Source organism: Furipterus horrens, unplaced genomic scaffold (genome assembly GCF_987537825.1).
Source record: "Furipterus horrens unplaced genomic scaffold, mFurHor1.1.pri manual_scaffold_33, whole genome shotgun sequence".
Taxonomy (NCBI): Eukaryota; Metazoa; Chordata; class Mammalia; order Chiroptera; family Furipteridae; genus Furipterus; species Furipterus horrens.
Window position 1 is genome coordinate 112,219 of NW_028327203.1, and position 18,020 is coordinate 130,238.

At 44.8% G+C, this 18,020-nt stretch overlaps 1 long non-coding RNA gene across 2 annotated transcripts; it reads left to right on the forward strand.

Annotated features, from left to right (window-relative positions):
• Positions 1-9,464, forward strand: LOC149990040 (uncharacterized). Of its 2 annotated transcripts, none has more exons than XR_016508991.1 (4): positions 1-146; positions 1,901-2,008; positions 5,298-5,389; positions 9,173-9,464. It is a non-coding gene; the product is annotated as an uncharacterized LOC149990040 (long non-coding RNA). The 2 variants fall into 2 exon arrangements; XR_016508990.1 differs by having other exon boundaries at positions 1-81.
• Positions 9,465-18,020: the final 8,556 nt, after the last annotated feature.

Here is an 18,020-nt window from a genome sequence, read left to right on the forward strand (position 1 = left end):
GGCCTGGAGGGGTGCGACGGGCGGAGGTGAAGGCGGGGCTGCGGTCCCGGCAGGTCGGGGTGGCGGTGAGGAGAAGCCCAGGTGAGAAGGCGGACGGAGGCGCGTCTGGAAGGAGGGCCGGAGCCCTGTGAGCCGTGCGGGAAGAGGTGGGCCGGGGAGAAGGCTGGACCGGAGACGTCCGCGGCACGCGGTGAGAGGGGGAAACTGGAGGCGGGGTGGGGGGAGGGCCCGGGCAGAACTGGGGGGAATAGGAGCGGACTGAGGCCTGCGGAGCGGAGACCTGTCGGTGGGCGGAGGTGACAGAGGCCCCGAGAGGCTGGAAGGAGAGCTGGGGAGGCAGGGCACGGGACAAGGGGCCCGCCGCTCCCACAGGTTTGGGGGTTCCTTCCCCGTGCGGAGGAAGAGGGAGCAGAGCGAAGCAGCGTCGCCGCAAACCGGCCCTCCCTCCAGGCCTCAGCCGTGACCGGGGCGGGAGGGCAGGTCGGGCGGGTTTGCGCAGCTGGCGCCGGCTGGGGGTTCACGGCGCTGTGCTGGCCAGGGCCGCCGGGCTGCTGCTCTTTTCTCCCGGGAAGGAGAGAGACGGGGACCCTGGCGCCCCGGGAGCGTGGTCAGGAGCGCAGGACTTCTCCGGTTGCCAGCGGAGCCGGAGGAGGGAGGGAGCGGTGAGCCGTGCTGCCCCCTGGGGGCCGAAGCGGGCGCTCTGGACGTGCGGGCGAGGGGCCGGGGCCCGCGCGCGGCGTCTGGGCAGCGGGCTCGTGGCGTGGGCGCTGTGCTCTCCAGACCGTTCTCCTGCTGCTCCGGGGCCGGGAGGGAGACGTCCTGGGGTTCGTGTCTCCACTGCAGCTGGAATGTCCCCCAAGGAATGGATGTAAGCAGGACGGCTAGAAGGGGACCCAGGGCCCGGCTGAACTGTGCGGCGCAGGCCGGTGCGGCAGGGGGCGCCCGACCGCCCCCGTGTCCCAGGGTTCTCCCGTGCGCCTGCGTCTCGCTGGTCCCCGGGCTGGCTCTGTGTTGTCAGGCCGCGTCCGTGGCTCCGCGCGGTGCCGCTGGGCCGAGGTGCTTCACCGGCTTCTGCAGCCCCGGGGGGCGCCTCCGGGGACCGGGAGGCGCAGGGGGGCGGCGGGAGCGTCATCTACAGAGGGCCCGCAGAGTCGGCTTGGTGAGGACATTCGTGGGGTTTTGAGGTTTTTGTGTGGCGTCAGGGAGAGTTTGGGTGAGGGTTAGGCGGACAGAACACAGGCTTGTTTGTGTTTTGCTGCAAATGATGGACAGATTTAGGCGATTTGAGACTTAGTAAACACGTCTTGTGGAATATTAAAAATGTGTGCTGTGAATAAGTAATCTCTAGAAGTGATCGAATTTGTTTATCAGTGTCAACCTAAAGAATACTGGTGTCCCAGAGAATTGACAATTTCTTACTCTTAGTTTTCACAAGGAATTAAAATTTTTTAAAGGTTAAGAATTCAAGTGAAAGGTCCAGAAAAAAGCCGTAAAGTACTGTGTGTAAGAGAAAGGTATTGAGATACGGGCATGTATATTTCAGAGAAATGTAATTAAGTTTGTTCTAAGTGAGGCTGGTTGTGCCAGAGTGGACAGAGGAAAAGCAGGACAAAAGCTGAATGTCAGAAGGAAAGTGGAAGGTCCGTGATGAGAAATGCAGAGAGAGGACGTTTTCTATACGGTGAAGCCGAATACGATGGGACGAAATTCCATTAAGTAAATGAATGTAAATATGAAAAGTGAGCTGACGTAGAAGCACGGTTCAGTTCTATTTTATTTTGTTGAAATGACAATAATTTTTCCATATTGTGTAGCACCAGATAAGGTAGTATGAGAGTTTTTCTGCCTATAAAAGAGATACTATGTTTCCTTAAAATGTTTCTGCTTCATATCGTTTCAGTCAGGTCTTTGATTACTAAAGAAGACAGTCTTCTGCATCCTAAGAACGGAAGATGTGATAATCACATACTGACCCAGAGCTGCTGTCACAGGACCCCTGCTCTCTCAGGTAAGACCCCTCCTGACACTCACAGGACTCAGAGGGGCAGTGACTGGACACCCCACACTCCCTGCCAGGACTCAGAGCTAACATTCCAGCACCCCCTAATCTCTCATGCTGGACTCCTCCACACCGTCCCATGGCCAGGGCTCCGTACTCTCTCCGGTAAGACCCCTCCCGGCACTCAGAGAATCCACGGCTGAAGTGACAGGAGTCTCTATGCAGGCAGAGAGAGTGGAACCCCCCACAGGCTCAGATGCACACTCCAGGAAATGCTCTTCCCTGCTGCCATCTAGTGCACATCCTGAGACCGGCGCCTATGTACTCAGCAGCAGCTCTTACCATTTTGCAAGGGCAATATGAATCTCCAAGGCAACTCACGCCACACCTTGCTCGGGATGTCTTACAGACGCATCCGTCGTGGTAGGGCCCGCAGTACCTGTGGCAGGACCCGCTACTCTCACGTGACACTCCTCTCCATGGTGGCTCGGGGGATAGTGTTGCAGCTACATAGGTGAGATGGAACGCTCTGAAGCCGTGTATAAAGTAAGGAAAGGATTTTAATAATGACCAGGAGTTGGGCAGACCCTGAGCCGGTCTCTAACATGCTCCAACCTGCAATGGAGTCTAAAACGCGGAGTTTTTATACTGATGAGGCCCCCTTTGCTGCTTCTTTGGCGGGAAACGGCCTTAGGAAGAGGGGGCTGGGCAGGACTGCAGGAATGTCTTGGCAGTAACAGGAACAGAAATTGGCAAGGCTATAAGGTTATCTCTGGTGGCAGCATAGCTCTTCAGCCAGGGACGAACTCCCTGCGAAGCAATCTGTCTTCAAAGGGCTAGACATTCTGCAAAGCACAACCTTCACAAATGTTCTAAACCAGACACAAGTAAATGGAAGGTGATAGAGGCTGAGGTCCTTTTAGCTTGTAAATCACCAATTGCTACACTCCTTCTGACATTCCTCTCTTCAAGGCTTTTTAGCAAGTCCTTGCTACTTTTTACAAAGAACATCTGAAGCCCCTACGTGTTTACGTATTTAGCAGACCTTTGAAACTTTTTACAGGGACTATTTGGTGCCCCTACAACAAGATCCACTATTCTGTCTGGTGCGACCTTTCCCCAAACTAACAAGACATACAGCTAGTTTGACCAGACCCCCAGTTCTCCCAGAGAGAGCCCCCTGTTCACAATCACAGAACTCAGAGCTGAAGTGACATGGCCCCTTACTCTGTCAGGTGGGAGCCCCTCCTCATACTCATAGGACCCTGAGCTGATGTCACTGGACCCGCTATTCTTTCTGGGTGAAACCCCTCACCACATTCACCGGACCCAGAGCTGACGTGACACAACCCCTTTTTCTCTCTGATGGGACTCCTTCCAGTGCTCACAAGATGCAGCGCGATTTTCAGAGGACCCCCTACCCTCCCAGACTGGCCGCCTCCACTCACAGGACCTTCACCTGATGTCACAGATCTTGCTCTACTCTAGGGTGGAACTCCTCATCATAGTAATAAGACTCCACACCGAAACAACAGGGCGCCTCACTGTCTCTGGTGGGTCAGCCAACGACCACAGGAGCAAAGGCTGAAGTTACCGTACCCTCTGCCGTCTCAAGTGTGACCGTACCCGACAATCACAGGACCCAGAGCTGATGGGACAGGATGACCTACACTGTAAGGGAGGGGCCCTTCCCCACACTCAGGAGACCCAGAGCTGATATGACAGAAACCACTGTTCCCGCTGGTGGGACTGTTTTCCAAACTGATAGGAGACAGAGCCAATGTGACCGGACACCCTACTCTCTCTAGTCAGACCCCTCCCCGCAGTCACTGGACACAAAGGTGAAAGGTCAGGACATTCCATTTTACAGGGAGACACCTTTCTGACCCTCACAGGACACAGTTGTGTAGTAACAGGACACTCCAGCCTCTCATGTGTGATCCTCTCCACATTCCAATGACCCAGACCTGATGTCACAGGACCCACTATGCTCTCAGGTGGGGCCCCTCCCCTTGCTCATAAGCCCCAGAGCTGACCGGACACAAGCTTTGATTTTCTTTGGCGAAGACCCAGAGCTCGCATTACAGGGCTCCATGCTCTCTTAGTTAATACTTCTCCCAACAGCCAGAGGACCCAGGGCTGATGTGGCAGGTCGCCCTGCCGTGTCAGAGTGGGGCCCCTTTGTACACTCTGCTGCACACTGCCTGCCATCTAGTGCGCATCTGTGGAATAACAGCCGAGACGAGGCCGCCAGGAAATGCTCTTTTTCGTTGCCATCTTGTACATCTTGGGAATAGCACCTTTTTTCGAAGCATCTGCTCTTATAATTTTGCAAGGAGACTTGAAGTCCCAAGGCACCTTACACCACCACTAGCTCAGTATGTTGTGTACACCCGTGTTTCCATTCCAATTCTAATACTCTTCTGCACGTGGTGTTTCTGACTCTCATGTGAGTGAGGTTCCCATGCCTACGTATGTCTAAAATTTGGTTATTTTCATTGGCTAATCTGTGTCATACCTATTGGGTTATTGGACCAGCCTAAAGATTCTTGAGGTTAGAGGAAAGATTGCTTCTCCACCACGTAGGCAAGCGAGCAGTGAGGTATTTAATAGGTAAATTTGGGGAGTACATATATGTCACCATTTCCTTAAGTAAGGTTTAGCAATTTAGCTAAAGCAACTTATTCTCAAAACTGAGTGATTATGTCAGTGAAATATGGAACAAGGCACCATTTTAGCTTGTGGCTATAAACCTTTTATTCAAACTTTCAAAGGTGGTAATGAAGGGGGCCAGAATTTTCTACTCGGCATGTTGATTTTAAACTGGCTGTTAAGAAAGGAAAGACTGAGAAATTACTTATGTTTATCATCTCAGTTCTTCCTAAGCAGTTTAATGGCCAAAATTTGGTTTAGGAAAAGAGCTTTAGCACAATCACCTTAGCTTGAGACAGTAATAGTCCTAGCAAAAGCCCGTCCACCCTCTTACTTCTTGTGTGTTATAGTCTTTGGGGGGTCGCCGAACAAAAATTAACCTGCCAGGTATGCTGCCTTTTTTCTAAATTAACCTGAATGTACCCATTTCACCATTAAAGTCCAAGACTCTGTTCTTCCGTTTTCCAAAATGTCCTTTATACCCGATATCACCTCATTGTGTTTGGCATTCATTTCAATATGAATTCCCCTTGTGCACGTATTAAACATTGAGTATCTCCTCTTAATCTGATTGTGCGAGTTTAACTATTATCTCAGGTGTCAGAATTTAGAAGGTATGACAAAAGTAGTTTTTAATCTCCCACAGTTTTGGTGAGCCGGCGCGGTGACATTCATGGCAGGGACACTTAACTTCTGGAAGGTGCAGCAGCCGAGAGATCATGGACATCTCTGGCAAAAGTAAGCACTATTTTTTCTTGTTGTTGCTCGTCTTTTTGGTTTATTTCTGCAGGGTTTGGCGTTATTTAGTAATTCTGTGAGTTATTTTCCTCTCTTGTACATTTACATTGGCTTGAAAAATATTTGTGACACTAGCTGCTCCGACTTAGTGAGTCACACGAGCTCTTCATTAACTCTCAGCTCTGCTCACAGGGTGAGGACTTGGTTCTGCTCCTGCATCTGGCCCCTGGCAACTGGGGTCCATTGTCCAGCTCCAGCTCTGGAGTCTGGCTATGGGTTCTTGCTTACAGATGTGGATTCTGTCTCCAGGGTCCGTGGCCCGGGGTCGAATCTGTATTTGGCTGTGTGTCTGGGAGCTGGGGTCTCTTTGGGTGTGTCTTTGTGCGCTGGGTTTGTGTGTGGGGTCCACGTGCAGTTCTGGCTCATGAGTCTGATGTATGGAAGCTGGTGTCCAGAGTTCGCTGTCAGTCTCTGGTGTCTGGTGTCTGGCATTCAGGGTCCACGGTCTGGCTTGGGTCTTGGAGAGAGTTTTTGGATTGGGGCAGGGGTCTGGGGTTCAGCTTTTGGTTCTGAGTCTGCTCCAGGGTCCAGGGTCCAGGGTCCTGAGTCCAGGGTCTGTGTCTGGAGTCCTGAGTGTGTGTGAACTGACACCAATTCAATGTCGACAGGCGTTCCAGAGGTGGGGTGCGTTGAAGAAGGAAAGCTTATTGAGTGCAAATAGCTCGGTTTTGGTACAGAACGTCTGTGAGTGGGTGCACAGCCGTTAAGAAACCCAGGATTGTTACGGGTGAGTTGTGAAGCGGCACTGCCGCGGGTCAACTCAGTGGTGCCGCTTCTCAGTTATGGAGCGTCACGGCTGTGGGACAGCCCGGGGACAGACTCCCTCAGGCTGCGGTTCTCAGCTCTTCGCTATTTATGTGAGTTCTGTTCCCATCGTTTCCTCTTTGCTCTGCCACCTTGGCACAGAAAGCAGCACAAGTTTGCAAAGGAGCCCCTCTGGGTGACAAGATCAGTGCAGGTGAGCAAACAAAAGGCTTCTGGTGTGGTTATTTTTAAATTATGCCATGTTTTCCTCTAGAACTCCTTTTTACCCAAACCGAGAAAGCCTTTCTTTGTTGCAGGTTACTTACATTATCTAGGAGAATAAAAATGTATTCAAAATCCTACCCAAACAGGTTAACTGCTACTGTTATAAGTTTAGACCCTTCAAGACATCTCTACTTGCATAATTATATTCTTCTGCTTCCTCTGGATTTAATTTTTGTTACTCTGGGTTTGTGATATGATGCAAACCTTGTGAATTCCCATAGGTTCTTAAAATATTACTTCTGTCTTAACTATATTTTTTAGATTTTACTTATTTATTTTCAGAGAAAGGGAGGGAGGGAGAAAGAGAGGTAAAGAAACTTGGATGTGTGAGAGAATCATCCATCGGTTGCCTCTCTCATGCCCCCAACAGAGGATCCGGCCACGGCCCAGGCATGTGAAGCAACCGGGAATCAAACCTGCATCCTTTTGGTTCGCAGGCCAGCGATTAACTCACCAAGCCACACCAGCCAGGGCTCCAGTAGGTTTTAATGCATTTTTTTTTATTATTCAGTTCCAATTATTTTTAACTACAACTGCGATTTATTTTGAGAGTTATTTAGAAGTGTATTTCATATCTTTTAAATGTAGGGATTTCTACTTACCATGTATTACTGATTACTCTGTTAACTACAATGAGAACAAGAAACTCACTTTATATAATTTCAACCCTTTGAATTTGTTTGAAACCTGCTTCATGCTACAATAGGGTCAGTGTAACAGACGTTCCAGGCGTGCATCTCTGCTGTCATCTCTTGTTCATTTTGGGAATCACAGCGTCGTGCAGGTCAGCGGGGAAAGTTGTGTGCGCTTGGTTGTCTGTGAATGTTGACTCCAGTTTGCTGCTCACGTTCCTTATATCCTTACGGAATTTTCTGAGGGGGTCTATTGTTTCTTAACGAGGTATGCGCTATCCCTAATGATTATAAATTCTTCTTTGTATCTCTTCTATATAATTTGAGTTTATTATATTGAGTATGTTGTGAATGTGGATCTTCCTGGTAAATTAAACTTATTTATATGAAGTGCTCTTCCTTTCTAGTATTGCTTTTTGCATCGAAGTCTGCTGGATGGTATTATGTCATTTTCACTTGGTATGTTTGCCTGATACAGGGTGAGACAAAAGTAGGTTTAGAGTTCTGAGTACAAGAAACAAAATTTGTTGTTGTATTATTATTCAGTGTTCATACTATTAAACCTACTTTTGTACCATCCTGTATAGCTTTTCCCATTCTTTCACTTTCAGTCTTTTTGGACACTGTGTTTTAGGTGATTGATGTTTTTGCCCAGTTTTTGTCTTGTCTTTTTATTCTGTGAATAAGTTCTTTTACAGAGTAGTCTTTAATTTTATAAATTATACATTATAAATCCATTTCTTCATGAAACTTCATGTCCAAAAGTATACCTGATTCCTGGCTGATTTTGTTGAAACAGATCACTAAAAATCCAACTTAGAGATGAGGGGCGGGGCCTGTCTTAAGGTGAAAGGCGGAATCGGGCTGGAGGTGAGAGGCAGGGTCAGGCCAAGGCTGTGGGTCCGCGCTGGGTGGGAGGCTCATTGAGGCTGGCAGGCCTGAGGTGAGGGCAGTTGTGGAGGAGAGATGAGCAACTAGGTGGTCCTGAGATCAGGCGCTGCCCGCCGCCTGTCTCCGTGGGTCATGAAATGACACTCATGGCCAAAGGTGATGCAAGCAGTGAAATCCAGGGAGGTCAGGTGAGCTGCGTGCAGGTATGAGGTGAGGGGATTGGGGAGCGGCTACAGCCAACCTGTAAGGAGCAGAAGAGGGTGGCCAGAGTGTTTGTGGGGTACACATCTCAGGTCCCAATTTAAGCGACACTTCCTGTGGGACAACTTTTCTATTTCAATATAGATACTACATTTAGAGAGAACTTTGGTAAATAGGTATCATCATTCTTTTATCCAAGAACTTGATAATGCTTTTCAGTTGTTAAAGTGTCTGTTATTGGGTAGCATTTTCCAATTTTGTTCATGCAGATCTTGTGCATGGTTGTTAAGTTGATTCCCAGGTTTTTCATTGTTTACATGTTTTGTTGTTAGTTTTTTTTCAAAATTATATCTTTAACTTACTATTTCTAGAAATAAAATTTATTTCAGCATGTTATTTCCCCTTCATTGTAGTAAATTCTATTTGTAACACTTTTTAGTTGATTCCCATTAATTATCAATGTAAATATGCTATCACTCAACAATGATCATTACATTCTTGTAAGCGTATATGATGTAGGAATAGTTAAAACATGTAAGAAAAGAGAAAATGAGGTTCTGTTAGGAGCTAGAAAATATTTTCTGTTAGTCACAAATATCTCCACGACTAAAGAATAGAGTAACATCATTCTTAGCATTTTAAACTAGGCCATAGCCTGGACACATGGTATTATAGAAATCCAAAGTACTTTGTTAGTGGAAACGTGCTCCAGGTAGGCTCTCTGAGGAACACACGACATAACAAAGGTCCACACTTTGAAAGAGGAAAACTTTTGATGGTGAATTCCGGAATCCAAAAGAGTAAGGCCGTTTGTTCTAAGTGACATTATGAAACAGTTATTCAAGTGCTTTGTGAGCAATGAAAAGAAGCAGTGACCCTCAGATGCCTACTGTGTTTATCACAGGGTATAGGAGACTGAATTGTAGTCTCCTAGGTTGTCAGATCTTGTTTTGCCTCCTACTCTTTTCAGGTGACTTCTCAGCCTGGGACAGTCCTCCCCGATATTTGCAGGACAGCTGGCCTTTTTTGTTCCGTAAGTTGCAGACTCCATGCTGCCTAATCAAAGAAAGGCAGCATTTCTGGCCTAGGAAGCAAAGTGACATGCTGTTTTAATTCGAGTGGACTCTTCATGATATGGAGCAGGGTTTCTGGACCTTTTGGGCCAGGTAATTCATTCTCCTGGGGGACTGTCCTCTGCGTAGTAGGTGCTTTTTGGCATTCATGACCTCTGTTCACTGCATGCAGATAAGACCCTCCCTTCCCCCACCCAAAAAAAAAAAAAAAAAAAAAAAAGAAGTTCAAATGGATATTAGTGTCCAAGGCCAAACTCCAGGGGTGGGGGAGTAGGAGCGTTGCATCCCACAGGTGAGGCACCGAGGCTGCATAAGGGTTATTGGGCGGGGGTCATTCCATGAAGGGGCCTAGGGCTTAGAGATGGGTGTGCAGCCGGGATTCTGAGCCCCTGTTGGAATCTGGCTTTCAAGATGGTCCGTTTAGTGCCTAGAGAAGCCGAGGCTTAGAGTGGGGGAGGCGCGGAAGGGGACATGCAATACCAGAACCCGTGAGATTTATCCTGGAGGCGTGGACCCCTGGAGGGGGCTTCTCACCACTTGCTGATGGTTTTTTTCCACCAGGACAGTGTACACTGAGGCATTCCTACCTCGGGAGCCCCGCCTTCTCCTCCTAACCCACTTAGAGAAGCAGTCAAGGGGAAAAGGCTCCTGACAATTAATAAAGAGCTATCACCTCTGCATCCTGTATCATCACGTGCCAAGAGGTGGGGCTCCCTGGGCTGGAATGGGGCCTGGCGCCAGCATCGCCTGAGAAACTGACTCATGGAACTGACTCACTTGTTTAGATAAAGATGTAACTTCTGGCCTATGCGTTCTTTTCATAAACTTTTATCACATTCACCCCACTTTGTGCACACGGGAATGAACTCAGGGAAGATGTCACAAGCAGCCATCGATCAAGTGCTAAATCATATGGGAAATAGTTACAGTCAGGAGACCAGGTGCTGTTCCGTCTCCCACCGGGGCCCCTCCCTTGCCTTTCCCCTCACCGAGCAGCGTGATCCGCTCACCTTGGACCAGATGCTGGGCTGAGGAAGAACAGTCATCCGCATGCAACAGAAATTGGGATCTGGGATGGAATTGTTACAGTTCAATGAGTACCAGAGGGGAAACAAAGGCAGGGCCCTCCCTCACCAGTGCAATCTAACAAAGAACTTGATACAGAAGAAGCTAGAAGCAGAGGGAGACATGTCTCACCCACTAACTCAGCAGTCCTGGGCCTGATCTGATAACATTGCCAGGTGTTCCAACATCACAGGAAACACCACGCTAACACGGGAGGAGGAAAGCCCTTGAAAGTCTATATGAACAGAGTCTGCAGCAAGATAAGGATTTGGGCTAACAGACCCCCACACATACCTAAGTTTGCGTAGTTATGCACCCCGCCTCCGAGAAAAGCTGGCTCCACCTTTATTCATCAATCAAAATGCAACTTCTAAGCCCTGGCTGCTGTGGCTCAGTGGATTGAGCGTTGACCTGTGAGCCAAGTGTTGCTGGTTCGATTCCCAGTCAGGGCACATGACTAGGTTGTATGTCAGGTCCCCAGTTGGGGGCGCGAGTGAGAGGCAACCACACAGTGATATTTCCCTCCCTCTCTTTCTCCTTTCCCCTCTCTCTAAAAATAAATAAATAAACAAAAAACTAACAAACAAATAAATTAATTATTTAAAAAAATGCAACTTCTTCGCCATCCCACCAACTATATATGTGCTCAGAACAAAGGAGCTCTTTGGCTCTTGACCTTCTGGCGGCAGGGCCCCTGGCCACCCTAGGGTGAGCTTGCCATCCCGGCCTTTGGCAACCCTTGCTTTTGCTCTCCCGTTCACTAATAAACTTAGTGCGCACACTAAAAAAATAAAAAATAAAAAAAAAATAAAATGGCTCCAAACATTGCCTGGTGTCCCCTAGGGGGCAAAAATCACTTTTGTTTGAGAACCACTGATTTTGAAGCTTTTATCATTTTTGAAACCAGAATGATCTGGCTTTGGTATGCAGTATTATTATTTTTCCATGTCAATTATTTTCTAACTCCAACTGTGACTCATTTTGGAGACTTATTGGAAACATCTAATATAGGGATTTTCTTGTTACCTTGTTACTGGTTTCCAGGTTAATGGCAAAGAAGGCAATAAAGGTAGTTTATGTGGCATTCGTTGGAACTTGCTTTACAGCTTTCGTCAGTTTTTGAAAAGTTCTAAGTGTGCTTGAAAATCATTGGTAATTTGTGTTGTTTGTTGCAAGTTCCTTAAACAATGAGAAAAATAAAAATTACTCAGAATGCTACACTGAGAGGTAGAAACTAAAATAAAATAAAATTGTAATCATTTTATGTATGTACCCTTCCAGACATGTGTGCAGTCAGTGTTTCCTTCCGTTTCCACTGGATTTCATTTGCTATTTTAGGTCCCTAATACGAGTGCAAAAATGCTCACACGTCCGCCCTCCAAGGGTTGTGTGACGCTCACTGCTGGTAGCGATGGGGCTTGGCCAGCGCCGCGTGGCACCCCTAAGTTGGGGAAGTCAGAGCACCTCCAGGGGTCCCCTACTTGACCTCAACCCTCCTCCACTCCCCCTTCCTCCCCGCCCCAGGGTCGGCCCACGTGTGTGCTTCAGCCAGCCCTGTCTTGAGAAGGTTATCATCTCGTGGTGAAGAGAAGTGAGCAGATCAGTGACTGCAGACAGCATAGAATGACCGGTGTCCTGGTATGGATGCGTGTACACACACACACACACTCTCACACACAGACACAGACACACTCACACACACACGCTCAGACACAGACTCACACACACACTCAGACCCAGGCACACACTCATACTCTGGGGAAGGAGAGGAAGTTAATCTCTGTCTTCAAGGTGCTTTCAGTCTAGTGGGAGAGATCGAGACCCTGTGACGTGCTGAAAGGAAACAGCCTCGCTGGCGGGAGGGGACAGACCTTCCGGTCTCCACTTAGCAGCTCAGGGTGTCAGTCTCTCCACGTCCTGCCCTCCCTTGTTGTCCTTCATCTCCTAGGTGTAGCCTTCTGGGGAAGATGTCGCGTGGTCTCAGTGTGCGTTTATCTAATTACTAGTGATGCGCGGCATCATTTCACGTATTGTCCGTTTCTGTATTTTTTAGTAGGAAGGAAATGCCTGTTTACACCCTTTGCCATTTTTAAATGGATTCATCTATCATTTTATTGTTGAGCTGTAACTGTTTATAAAAGATTCTGGGCTACTATCTCCTTATCAGATACTTGATCTGCAAACCTATTCTTCTATGCCCTAGGCTGTTTTACTTTATTGGTGGTGTCCTTTGAATCATAATTTTTAAACTTTTGACAAAGCCCAATTTATCTTTTTTTCCCCTTGTGTTGATTCTGTCTTTGGTGTTTTATCTGAGGAATCATTACCTACTCTAAGGTCAAAAAGTTTTACACCCATGATTGATTGGATTTTAAGATCGGTGTGTTAATTTCTGCATAATAGGCAGCTTGGATTATCTAGGGAAACCAATTGAGGAAGTGTTGTCACTTTAACAATATTAAATCTTCCTGTCCATAAACATGAGTTTTTATTTATTTAGGTGTAATTCAGTTCCTTTCAATGATGTTTTGTAGATTTCAGGGAACAGATCTTCCAGTATTTTCTTGAAATGTTTCCTAAACACTTTATTCTATTTGGTGCTATTATAAATGGAATTGTTTTTCTAATTTCCTTTTCAAATTGTTAATTTCTAGTATATAGAAAGACAATGGGTTTTTGTATATTCATTTTATATCCTTCAAGCTTTGTTTTTATTATAAAATACCAAGTAATTTACATTGTAATTGAATTTTGTTATGCTCTATTGAATTTTTGGGTTGTTTGAATGTATTTCTTTGCTCCAATAGTCTGAGTTTTTTGTTTGTTTTCTTGTTTCTTTTAGAATTCCTTATGATTTTCCACATACAAGAACCTGTCATGTAGAAGTAGATAGTTTCACTTCTCCCTCTCCAATCTAGATGCCATTATCTTCTCTTTTCTTTTTATTGATTTTTTCAGGTGACATTGGTCAATAAAATTGTGTACGTTAAAGGTGTACAATTCTATAACGCAATTTAGGTATATTGTAGTGTGTGTTCACCACCCCAAATCAAGTCTTCTTCCATCACTCTTTATCCCCCAGTGACCTTCTCCTACCCCTCCGCACCCTGCTTTTTCTCTGGTAATCACCACAGTGTGGTCTGTGTCTATGAGTTTGTTTGTCTTTTTGCTTAACCCCTTTATCTTTTTCACCCAGTCCCCCAATGCCCTCTCCCTGACAGCTGTCAGTCTATTTTCTGGACCAAGGAGTCTCTTTCTGTTTCGTTTGTTAGTATATTTTGTTCATTAGATTCCACATGAAGGTGAAATCATATGGTACTTGTCTTCCTCTGACTGGCTTATTTCACTTAGATAACATTCTTCAGCTCCATCCATGCTGTCGCAAAGGGTAAGATTTTCTTCTTTTATATGGCCGATTAGAATTCCATTGTGTAAACGTACCACGGCTGTTTTCTCCTGTCGTGTACTGATGGGCACTTGGGCTGCTTCCATGGCTCGGCGATCGTAAACAATGGTGCGATAAACACAGGGGTGCGTGTATTGTTTCAAATTAGTGTTCTGGGTTTCTTCAGATATATTCCCAGAAGTGAGATGACTGGGTCAGAAGGCAGATGCATTTTTACTTTTTGGAGATAACTCTACACTGCTTTCCACAGTGGCTGCACCAATCTGCATTCCCACCAAGAATGCACAAGGGTTCTTCTTTCTGCACATACTCAGAAGCACTTGTTGCTGATTTCTTGATGGTGGCCATTCTGACAGGTGTGAGGTGGTATCTCACTGTGGTTTTAATTTGCATTTCTCTGATGATTAATGAAGTTGAGACTTTTTTCAGATGTCCATTGGCCATCTGTGTGTCCTCTTTGCAGAAGTGTCTATTGAGAATCATTGTCCATTTTTTAAATTGGATTGTTTATTTTGGTGGTAGTTGTGGAGTTTTTAATAAATTTTAGATATTAACCCCTTATCGGAAGTACCTTTGGTGAATATGTTATTCCATTCAGTAGGTTGATGGTTTCCTTTGCTGTGCAAAAATTTTTAGTTTGATGTATTAATAGTTGGGGTTTTTTTTTCTTTTTCTTCTTCTTTTTATCCCTTGCCTGAAGTGATGTATCAGAAAAAAAAAGAATATCGCTACAGGAAATGCCTGGGATTTTCCTCCCTATATTGTCTTCTTGGATTTTTATGGTTTTCAGTCTAACACTTAAGCATTTTATCCATTTTGAGTTTATTCCTGTGTGTGGTATGAGAGGTGATCTAGTTTCACTTTTTTGCACATATCAGTACAATTTTTTCAATGCCATTTATTGAATAGACTCTTCTTACTCATTGTATGATTTTGTCTCTTTTGTCAATAGATTAATTGGCCAGATAGGTGTTGGTTAATTTCTGGGCTCTCCTATTCTGTTCCATTGATCTAGGTATCTGTTTTTAGGCCAGTTCCATGCTGTTTGATTACTCTGGCCTTGTCCTATAGTCTCACGTCAGGTAGTGTGGTTCCCAAAACTTTGTTCTTTCACAAGATTTCTGAAGCTAGTCAGGGTCTTCTGTGGTCCATATAAGTTTTAGGAATATTTGTTCTACTTTAGGGAACACTTTTTGTATCTTGATAGGAATTGTGTTGAATCTATAGATTTCTTTGGGTAGTATGGACATTTCAATGATATTAATCCTCCCTATCCATGAGCACAGTATGTGCTTCCAGTATTTGTACCATCCTCAGTTTTGTTCTTCAATGTCTTATAATTTTGTGAGGACATATCTTTTACAATCTTGGTTAGTTTTATTCCTAGGTATTTTACTCTTTTTGAAGCAATTGTGAGTGGGATTGTTTTATTCATTTTCCTTCTGTCAGTTTCTTGTTTGCATATAAAAACGCAACTGATTTCTAAATATTAATTTTTTATCCTGCTAGTTTGCGGGATTCATTTATCAATTCTAAGAGTTTCTTAGTGGAGCACTTGGGGCTCTCTATGTACAATATCATGTCATCTGCAAATGAAGACAGTTTGACCTCTTCCTTTCCAATTTGGATGCTTTTTACTTCTTCTTCTAGTCAAATTGCTGTGGCTAGGACTTCCAGTACCATGTTGAATAAGAGAGGAGAAGTGGATATCCCTGCCTTGTTCCTGATCTTAAGGGAAATGTTGGTCGTTTTTGCCCATTGAGTATGATGCTGGCCTCAGGTTTGTCATCTATGGCCTCTATTATGTTTAGGTATGTTCCCTATGTGCCCACTTTGCTGTGAGTTTTCTTCATCAAAATTGGTGCTGGATTGTATCATGCTTTTTCTGCATCAATTGATATGGTCATGTGGTTTTTATCCTTCATTATGTTGATGTGGTTAATCACATTTATGGATTTGTGAATGTGGTACCAACCTTGAATTCCTGGAATAAATCCCACTTGATCATTGTGTGTGATCTTTTTGAGGCATTGGTGTATTTGATTTGCCAATATTTTGTTGAGGATTTAGCATCTATGTTCATCAGGGATATTGGCCTGTGATTTTCTTCCTTTGAGAAATAAGTCATTTAAAGAAAAACAAAACAGTAAAACTCACTCTTTGCCAATGACATTAGACTATATAGAAAAACCCAAGAGAATGAAACAAAAAAATGAATAGAATTAATAAAAAAATTCAGTGAGACATCAAAATGCAAAGTTAATATACATAAATGTGTCACATTTGTATAAAATAATAACAGAAAAATGTGAAGATGAGTCCTCAGTGGTGTGATCAAGTAGGTTGGGCATCAGCCTGCAAATTGAAAAATCACTGGTTTGATTCATACTCAGGGTACATGCCTGGGTTAAGGGCCAGGTACCAGCCTGAGGGCCTGTGAGAGGCATCCAATCCATGTTTTCTCTCATACATCAATGTGCCTCTCCCTCCCTTTCTCCATTTCTTCCTCTCTCTCTAAAAAATAAATAAATGAAAAAATTTAAAAATCCGAAGGAGAAATAAGTTAAGTAATAGCATTTACAACTACATGAAAAAGAATTAAATGCCTGGAAATTAACATAATCAAAGATGTCAGAGATTCTTGAATCAAAGTTATATGACATTGAAGAAAATTTTGAATAGAACATGAGAGAACTAGAAGAATAGTTTATGCTCACAGAGTAGAAAGGTTAAATTATTAAAAATGACCATACTTTCCGAAGCAATTTAGAGGCTTAATGCAGTATCTGTTAAAATACCAATTTTATTCTTCTCAAAAATTCAAACAAATAATTTTAAAATTTATATGGAACAACAAAAGACCCTAAATAGCCAAAGCACTCTTGAGAAGAAAAAAAGAAGCAAAAACTTGGAGGTATCACGAAACGAGATCTCAAACCACACTACAAAGAAATAATAATCAAAACAGGATGTCATTGGCAAAAAAAAAAAAAAAAAAAATCCCACAAAGGTTAATGGAGATAATAGAGAGCCCAGAAACAAACCCTCCCCCATATGGACAAGTCACGTATGACAAAAGATGTAGAAATCTACACTGAAACAATGACAGTTCCTTCAACAAGTGATCTTGAGAAAACACGACAAATACATGCTAAAAATAGACCTAAACACTCTTAAACACTATACAAGAATACTCTTAAACTGAAGCCAGCCCTACACAATTTTCCCAGAATCCCAACTGACACCAACCGTGCCCACCTATTTCTGTCTTTAAGCCGATTGCAGATTTTCCCACATCTGTTTACCTTCCAGTTGACACCAGCCTTGCTCACAGTCTGCAGTCCAACTGATGATGGCCCCAACAGTCTGATCCCAAACAGCCTCTCTTCTTATCATGTTTCTTCACACCTCATTTTTTAAAAAAGCTCAAAACCTGAGATCACAAGTGTTAGACAGCACCAGTGTTGGAACACCCCTCTTACTCATGTAAAACCTTCAAAGAAGGTGTCCCAGGGAGAAACATTAGAGATTCTCACTCCCAGTTGTCTAAGACTGGGTCTCATTTATGGCCTCAGCTCTTCCCAGCTTTCCACCTGGGACAGCATCTGTCTCTCTGGTTAATGGCCCCTGGGCCATGCTACTAAGCTTTCTGTCCTCCTGAGCCTCACACCCCTCATGCCATAGTTCTGGAATCAAATGACAAAATGTAGCAACTCAGAATTTTTACCAAATTCCTCACACAGGGCACAGCTTTGCCCATCACAGAGCCACATCCACAGGCTACAGTGCCTTCAAACTTATACATATTTTGAAGACTAAAGGACAGCAAGCACTTAGTATGCATCTGCATTGGGGCTTTTCAAGGAGAGCAACTATTGACATTGTAGGTCAGAGTGTTCTTATTCTGGACGGCCATCAGCCGAATCAAAGACTATTCATTGGGTCCTTTAACACAACCCAAAATATGGTGGTCCCCAAGTCCCCAAGATTGGTATTAAAAAAGGAGAAGAGACAGGGAAAGAGAAAGGGGAGAGGCAAAGAGAGAGAAAATAAAAGACTGAAACAAAAGGAAAAAAAGGAAAGCAACTCAAAATTAAGTTTATGAGAGAAAAGTGACATTATCGTTAAATACAACTTGCATGTGACTTCATATCACCTGGCTGTATCGTGTGCTGGAGTATGTGGTTGGCAATCACTCAGTGGTGATACAGAGATGTGCATATCAGGAGGCAGGGTCCACTCGGAGCCATTGTGGCGTCTGCCCATCATGCAGG